The 9261-nt window shown below is 45.1% G+C and overlaps 1 non-coding gene across 1 annotated transcript; it reads left to right on the forward strand.

The window, feature by feature from the left end:
- The first annotated feature begins 4031 nt into the window (after positions 1 to 4031).
- On the forward strand, positions 4032 to 4138 carry LOC120710947. The gene has a single exon (XR_005690114.1). It is a non-coding gene; the product is annotated as a small nucleolar RNA R71 (small nucleolar RNA).
- Positions 4139 to 9261: the final 5123 nt, after the last annotated feature.

Consider the following 9261-nt stretch of genomic DNA (forward strand, 5'->3'; position numbering starts at 1 on the left):
CCCTGTGCTCAAAAAAGGCACTTCCTTTCATATCGGCTCTTGGATCTTCATCGCCGACGGATCAGGCAGCTTTGAAAGCTGCTCAATCGACCAAGATCCTCTAGAAATCTCAGAAGCTGCAGAACGACACGAATTCGACGAATTCATTGATCAACTCAAAGAATTTGGAATTTCGGACCTCATCATTGAAGCCCGAATTCAACCCGAATTCGACACAATCAAAGCCAAAACACTTTCAGAATTGGAAGAGGATCTGAAGGAGCTGTTGTTGGCACCTACCAATGTCACCAGCGATGATGCCCGTAGACGCCAATTTGGGGTGGCAGTATTTCATGAACCACGAATAAATCTGCAAGCGCACGGAATACCGCTGTAGCATTTTACCCGGGAGTATACCGGGGTGTCATTTATATTTCCGCAGGGAAGGCGGTGAGTGAGAGAATATATAGATTAGTGGGTGAACTCTATCTAGATTGGATATTCTCATGCATAAACAGGGGTAAGATAATAATATGGTAGGAGGTAGTGTGACACACACACAAACTACCCTCTTGGATAAATAAAAGATAAAAAATATAAAAGATGCTTTAGGCCGGGAGCAAGGTAAAAGTCAGAGCTCGAGTCAGCTGTGCTAGGCTAGCTATATCTATACTTTCTCATTGGTTAGCTCGTCAGAGATTAAACTACACAACAGGGAGATCGCTATCGAAGCGACGGGAGGAGCCCGTATACCCCAGCGTGTAAGAAATGCAAACTCTCATGATTTTCTGATCAAGTTGACGCCTGGAAATGATCGTTAGTGAGCGTCAACAAGATCCCCCAAGCTGTCCTTTGCTCGTCCCGAGCAAAGTAGGACAAATTAGGTTGTTGATCAGAAAATCACTTTGACTCGTACCTTACCTGTTATTTCATAGTCTGAAGCAAAGAGATTCATCTATAAGCTTAAATAAGTAGGTTAGCATACCTTTGCTCAATTACCTTACTCCTTCATGGGGCTTTTTAGCTATCTCCTTGTCTTGGGCTGTTGAGAGTCAGAACGGTGCATAGAGTGACACTTACTTGTTCATAGATCCGCAATCCATCTGGAGATACTTTTTTGAAAGAATTTTGAAAACATGGCAAAGCTCCCAGAATAACTCTCTCGAAGCACTCATCTTGTATATCCTTACCAGTGCAGTATCTGCCTTTGATCTTCCCTACTAGTACAAACCTTTGTGGAGCTCAAGGTAGGATAAGAACAGGGCACACTTGTATTCTATTTATTGTAAAGTCAAAGAGAGGATCTATGGAGAAACAAGTCATGCAATCTCGATCAAAAGGTGCAAGTGTATGAGTGGATGGATGGATGGATGGATATGACTTACTCCTTGAGGTAATGGCTTTTCTCTCTCGAATCATCCCTATGTCACTTTTTTTTTTGAGACATGGATACCCCTTTTTCTTTCTCTCTCTCTCTTTTTTTTTGGGTCATGCTTCTTTGGCATGCCATCTTTTCTCTTTTTGGGGCAACCATAATCTAACTTTATTTTATTTCAGGGATGTTCTACGAGAGAGATCACCAAAACATGGAGCATTTATTATGTGAAATGAATGGGTGGTGGTGCCAATTTCTAGTGTAGGAATGTAGCAATTGGATGGAACGTGTACGTGCTTATGATCGAGAAAGCATGAAAAGGATCTCACTAGGGTCACACAATTTGACAAAACTCAACAGAATATCAAGCATCATATGTGTAAAGGATTTTTCATGGAATATGACATATGGCTCTGGTAGGACATTGCATATCGCTGGGGAACTTGCCTCTTTTTAATTTTTTTTGAAAACAACTCCAGACTTCAAGCATCACTAGAACAAGCTTGCACAACCTTATTTACCATATCTGAACTCGCAACAACTTAGACTTGAATCAAACATATGCAACCCATGGAACTTTCAGATTCATTGACAAGATATTTGCATAACCAGTAGATTTAAACTCAAGAGAACTCTTATTTTCGAACTAGGCACAATAGACATGATAGAGCAAAGAAAAACTCATCCTTTCAACTTATCAAAAGGAGTTAAAAAATTCTTACCACGTATCATGAAAAAGGGAAATAAAGCAGTAAATTTTTTATTTTGTTTTTGAGAGTTTTTTTATCAAATTTTATTGAAAGCAAATAAAGGGATACAGTTGACTTTGGGGAGGGGACCTCCCCCAAGCTAACTCTTGGTTTAGGGTCCAAAAAGCAGGACCTTTCTCCATACCTGATCAGGTTGAGGTCGTTTCGTCCATACCTGCAGAAGTAGTAACGGTCGATGACGTCTTGTTCTTCTTGTGCCACACCTTCTTGGTCTTCTTTGGTGGCGTAGGCGGTGCAGGAATAGGATCCTCGGGCATAGTAGCCTTTGATTTACCCTTCTTAGACCTTTTTGAGCTTGTTGGATCTTCTTTCATAAGTGTCTTCATAAAAGGTATAAGACTATCTTTCTGAGAGGGCGTGACTTCGACTTCTTTGATTTTCTGAGGATTTGGCCCAAATTTGACTCGGATCATCAAGCATTGCTCTCTCTTGGGTCAGAAGTCAAATTTCTCCTCTTTACCATTGATATGGAGTCGGATTTCTCTGGCCCCAACATCAATATGTGCATCTGCTGTATTGAGGAATGGCCGTCCTAGAATGAGAGTAGTCTCCTTCTGATTATCCATATCAAGTACCACAAAGTCGACTGGGACGAAACAATCCCGAACTCTTACTGGGACATCCTCAGCGATTCCTTCTGGGTGCCGAACTGAAGAATCAGCCAATTGCAATTGCATGGGTGTTGGTGTTAACTCTGTATAGTTGAGTTGGTCAAATACCACCTTTGGCATCACACTAACACTGGCCCCCAAATCACATAAGGCTTTGTCGAAGTTTTGTGTCCCTATTGAACATCTAATAGTGGGGAATCCTGGATCCTTTTTCTTCTCGGGCAATTGTTGAAGTATAGCTGCACTGCATGCCTTAGTGAGCTTGATTACTTCGGTAGTTGGCAGCGGTCGCTTGTTGTTGATTATGTCCTTGATATAGAGAGCATAGGTCGGAACCTTCATCGCATCCATCAAGGGTACATTGATGTTCACTTGTTGTATTATCCCAACAAAGCGGTTGAACTGCTCATCTATACTTGACTTCTTTGCCCTCATAGGGAACGGCAATACTTGAGTGTCATAGAATTCATGCGGAGCCATCTTCCCTTCATGAACTTTCTCGGGTTCCTCCTCCCGAGGTGGTTCTTCTGCCACCGGGCTTGCTTTCTTCCTGTTGACATGGTTAGGATAAGGCGGGTCTTGAGTAGTTTTACCTCCTCGCGTGGTTATCGCCTTAATGTTCTCCAAAGCAGGGGGCATGGTAGCAGCCACTTGAGCTAGTTGAGTCTCAATCATCTTGTTGAAACTCAACTGGTTCTTGATGGCAGTGGAGAATCTGTCCATCTTGGCATGGATGGTCTCCATAGATTTGTCTGCAACGGCCAACTTCTTCTGAAGGGACTCATTGATCTTTGCTTGGCCGTAGACAAGAACTCTCAAGGTAGGCTAGTTAGGACCGAAAGAATTCGAACTCCCATTACCTCCTTGGTAGTATGGGCGTGGTTGATTCCACCCCTGACCTCCTTGTGGACGAAACTCATTGTTGCCATTGAGGAATAAAGCTTCTTCTTGGGTTTCTAGGCAATTATCGCCCGAATGTCCAACATTCCCACAGATCTCGCACGTCATGCGAGTTTCCAAGGCTTGAAGTGTTTGCAATTGAGCCTTATCTTGGGAATAATCCTCAAATTTCTTGAGGAGGAGATCAATCTTCATAGCGAGCATGTCGGCCTCCTTAACAGAGTGCATACCTCGCTGGCGCGGTTGGAGGCGATCATATCTCCAACCTTGGTTGGAAACCATCTTCTCGATCAATGATGTAGCTCTTTCAATGGTTAGCGAGAAGAAAGCTCCACATGATCACGGGATGACTGTGTCAACCCATTGTAGAAGTTCTGTAGAATGAGCCAATTATCCATTCCATGGTGTGGACACGCTAGAATGTACTCCTGAAGCCTCTCCCAAGCTTCCAGAATTGACTCATTTGATGCCTGCTGGAAGTTCGAAATCCGATCACGAAGAGCATTGGTTTTGCCCGTCGGGAAGAACTTCGAGAGGAACGCCTTGGCACATTTGTCCCAAGTATTCACAGCAGCCTTGTTAGCATAAAACCATTGCTTCGCTCTCCCCAAGAGAGAGAACGGAAACAGACGGAGCCGGATAGCATCTTGCGATACACCCTTGATAACAAAAGTACCGCAGAGCTCCAGGAACTGCTGGAGATGAGCGCTGGCATCCTCATTGGCCTTGCCACAGAATGGGCTGGCCTGCACCATCATAATGAGACCCGTCTTGATCTCGAAATTTTCTCCTCCGGTGTTAACCTTGGGCCCAATAGGGACCTGGTTAGCAGACGGAGCAGAGTAATCACGGAGTGTCTTCTGGGCCATAGCTCTAGGAGCTGACGACGATGCGATGACTGGATCGACTGCCGAGAGTGATCTCCGAGGTGATACGAGACGAGCTCGCGTCCTCCTCAAAGTGACTCTGGATTGGAATGAAAGTTTTGCGGCAGGTCGAAACCGGTCGTACACTACCGTGTTTTCACATCAACAAAGACAAGAAAACAAAGCCAAGTTAGCCTATTTAGCAAGAGAATACCAATTTCGATTTTGTTCACAACTTTATCTATATATTTCACTCTGTGCCTTCCCCGGCAACGGCGCCAAAAATGCTTGTTGGCTCCTACCAACGTCACCAGCGATGACGCCCGCAGACGCCAATTTGGGGTGGCAGTATTTCATGAACCACGAATAAATCCACAAGCGCACGGAATACCGCTGTAGCATTTTACCCGGGAGTATACCGGGGTGTCATTTATATTTCCGCAGGGAAGGCGGTGAGTGAGAGAATATATAGATTAATGGGTGAAATCAATCTAGATTGGATATTCTCATGCATAAATAGGGGTAAGATAATAACATGGTAGGAGGTAGTGTGACACACACACAAACTACCCTCTAGGATAAATAAAAGATAAAAGAAAGATAAAAGATGCTTTAGGCCGGGAGCAAGGTAAAAGTCAGAGCTCGAGTCAGCTGTGCTAGGCTAGCTATATCTATACTTTCTCATTAGTTAGTTCGTCAGAGATTAAACTACACAACAGGGAGATCGCTATTGAAGCGACGGGAGGAGCCCGTACACCCCGGCGACTTTATGTACCTCCTACCCCCCATATCGAACGTGGAGGATTACTAAAAGGCTCGGACAGAGCTGTCACCACCTGCCGGCTACCTCTACAAACTATGGGTATAGTTGACATCCAGCAACACTTAGCTAATCTAGACACCATGTCTACACTAGTAAGGGATACTCTAGTGTCCTGCGCGGAGCCCCCACCCTTCGGATGGACAGACATCACACTAGAGCAATCATACAAATACTGGAGCAGTTGATAGAGTTCTAAGAACAAAAGACTAACCATCTCCAGTACAGGGCGATCATACAATGCAAGCATCGAATGATAACGCAACCATATCAAGAAGCATATATCCGATAACTTAGAACATACTTCAAATAGATATCGGTAACCATAGTCTAATTCTATTACAAACGACCGAATATTACAAGAGAGAGTTAGAGATGAACCCATACCAGACTCTCGAGCAACTCCGGCGACTCGATGACTCCTAGACTTCTCCTAAACTCCACTAAGCCTAAAGACTATGCAAGGAATGCAAGAGAGGAGAGGTGAGTGGTGTGTGTGTGTTCTATTCTCCACCCCCCTTGTATTTATAGCAGGGAGCCACGGGGCGAAGCTTGCAGAACCGCCATCATCAGCAAGTGAGGAGATGACACATGGCGAAGTTGAGGTGGTGGGGACCACGGGCCAGGTCAGCTGACCAAGTAGGTCGGTCGGCCTGCCCGAGCCGCCAACCGCCCCCATCTTCTTCCAACGGGCTGTCTTGGGCCTCCTCTTGTTTGAATGCTGGTGTTTGCCTTGTCTTGACGTGTTTTGGTGTGGTTCTTGGGCTACACTTGGTCCAATTGAGCCTGAATAGGTGCTCTGATAATTTCTGTGATTTTATATCGGGCCAAAGTATGCTTGTAACCTGCCTATTAGCTTGAAAACACAACTTGCATATTCTAAATGGTAAAGTGTGGTTTAGGGACTTTATTGGATAAGGATGCGTGTAAGAAATACAAACTCTCATGATTTTCTGATCAAGTTGACACCTGGAAATGATCGTTAGTGAGCGTCAACAGCTGTTGGAAGATTCCAAGCGGGAAACTTCCAAAAACGGAAAGACCACACTTTCCAATTGCATCCGCGTCTCCGAACCAAGTCTCCAGAAGAAAAAGTCAAGGACTAGCTTCAAGAAAACTACTCGCAAAAAGAAGCAGTCGAAAAACACTTTTTCAAACATCGATGATGTCGATGACAAGATCGAGCACTGCCTCCAAAAAGCTAAAGACATATTCAGCTTCAAAACTACCCTTGAAGAATCTTCCACTCAGTGGACTTTCAATTCTGTTGAATTAGAACAGGACCAAGCTTTCATCAAATATCTCGAACAATTGGAGGAACCAATTCCCAAAGATGAATTAGCTGATTGGTCACACGACATTGACCTGTTCATGGAAGGATTAACCAACCCCGACAAGCTTGAAGCTCTCTGGGAACAGTCCAAAGCAAAAAACCTTTGGGACGATTCACAAAGCAAGTCACCAACTCATTTGGACAAACACTTGTCTGAATCCCGCCCCGAAGAAGACTCTGTTTCAATCGAAGATTACATGAATCGCTGGTGCAATGTTGTCCAAACTCCAAATTCCCCTACCCCGCAAGAGGATCATCGCATGCCGCAGACATCTTCCTCGGAAAAACGGAACAATTTGGACAAATACAACAAATTCATAAACGAACTCTCAATTCGAGTCGAAGGCGGATGGCCCCCAGTGGACCACATTCCCCACGATGAAGACCTTCTGCGACACACTCTCGGATTCTCTCCCCGAGCCAAGCAAGACAAATAAGTCTACCCGGTTTCGGACATCAAAAGAAACTGACTCACACCACAACTCGATTCGGACAAGAAGAACAAATTTGACAAGGAATCGACTTCTACAGCTACTACAAAAATGGAACTACAGTCCGGAGGGATGGAGCAATTCTCAGAAGACGAAGAACTACCATTTCAGCAAGGTCTCCCACTCAAGGAAGACAACATCAATCCAAAAATTCGCAACCACAATCGCGAAATTTTTATGGCTCTCCTTTCGGATGCTACAAACCGAGAAAGTGATTCGATAACTTTGGAAGACTTGGACTACGACGAATTCCTCTCTGAACAGGAGATTACTGAAGCAGCAGCAAGCTACAAAAATCCTCCACCTGGAATCACAGTCACCGTCAATCTAGACGACAACCCGAAGATGATCCTCAAAACAGAGCATCATCAACAGCTCGGCAACTCGTTCAACCACTCGAACAATGACTTGCACAACGTTATCAACGTTGGCCACAATGCAAGAACAGTCATCATCAGCAAAAGAGAAGATCATGAGGAAGCCAAAGCCTACAGTCCGACATCCAACTATCGGATACCAGACATCTACGGGTACAATTCGCGAAAACGGCGTCGCGACAAGGCAACACCCCTTTCTCAACCAAAGCAGTCGACGACTGATTTCACTCATCAGAAGATCCACTCAAAATGCTTCCTGCACCCAAAAGGAAAGCACTCGACCTTCCAATGCAGCACTCTTCGCAAAGCACTCGGAGCACCTCCAACTTCTGCCAACAAAGACAATAAAGAGAAAGTCAACACGAGCAATATACCCTTCCAAAAAGGAATTCAGCTTGCCAGTTACTCAAAAGAGTCATCTATTGGGCTTACCCCCGGTCTTACACCCAATAAATGCTAGGATGGGTTCGCCCGAGCTCTGACTCGAGTCATTTATTGGGCTTACCCCCGGCCTTACACCCAATAAAGGCTAGGATGGGTTCGCCCGAGCTCTGACTCAACTTCAAAACTATTCACACTGGCAATCGAGTCATCTATTGGGCTTACCCCCGGTCTTACACCCAATAAGGCTAGGATGGGTTCGCCCGAGCTCTGACTCAACTTCAAAACTATTCGCACTGGCAATCGAGTCATCTATTGGGCTTACCCCTGGTCTTACACCCAATAAAGGCTAGGATGGATTCACTCGAGCTCTGACTCAGTTCACTACTCGTGTTGACAGAAAGCAGAATTTAGAAAGAGTCATCTATTGGGCTTACCCCTGGCCTTACACCCAATAAAGATTAGGATGGGTTCGCCCGAGCTCTGACTCGAGTCATCTATTGGGCTTACCCCCGGTCTTACACCCAATAAAGGCTAGGATGGGTTCGCCCAAGCTCTGACTCAGTTCATTACTATTGGCAGAAGACAAATACTCAAGTCCATCTCTGGTCTTACACCCAATAAAGGTTAAGACGGATATTCTCAAGTAAAGCTCCAATACAAAGAATTCGAGTGCTTCAAAATTGGATCAAACAGAAAACCTCATCGCCGGAGACATGAACTCCCCCCTCCTAAGGGGTTACTTCTTCAGGAGTCTTTACTCCATCAGTTACCTCGAATACCAACCTTTCTTTGTTTACTCAAGGTAAAAGGCACGGCGAATCGAGTAACTAGGGCTAAGGGACATGTGCCTTGCGGCCCAAGAGATGAGTTCTCCACCAGGAGTTGAACCTAGAGACATGTGCTCCCCCTCCCAAGGGGCGGTTACTCCTTCGACTACCTCGAATACCAACCTTTCTTTGTTCACTCAGAGTCAAAGTCACGGCGGATTGAGTAGTCGACAGGACAAGATCCCTATTTCCCAAGAGGAACCTTTCGTCCATGAGGCGAAAATTGATCGACTACTATGGTACTCGATGGGGCAAGCTCCCTATTTCCCAAGAGGAACCTTTCGTCCATGAGGCGACAATTGATCGACTACTACGGTACTCGATGGGGCAAGACCCCTATTTCCCAAGAGGAACCTTTCGTCCATGAGGCGACAATTGATCGACTACTACGATACTCGATGGGGCAAGACCCCTATTTCTCAAGAGGAACTCTTCGTCCATGAGACGACAATTGATCGATTACTAAGGTACTCGATTTACGGATGGGACCAACTCCCTATTTTTCTCGTCCATGAGATGACCTACTCG

The sequence above is a fragment of the Panicum virgatum genome, chromosome 5K, assembly GCF_016808335.1.
Source record: "Panicum virgatum strain AP13 chromosome 5K, P.virgatum_v5, whole genome shotgun sequence".
NCBI lineage: Eukaryota > Viridiplantae > Streptophyta > Magnoliopsida > Poales > Poaceae > Panicum > Panicum virgatum.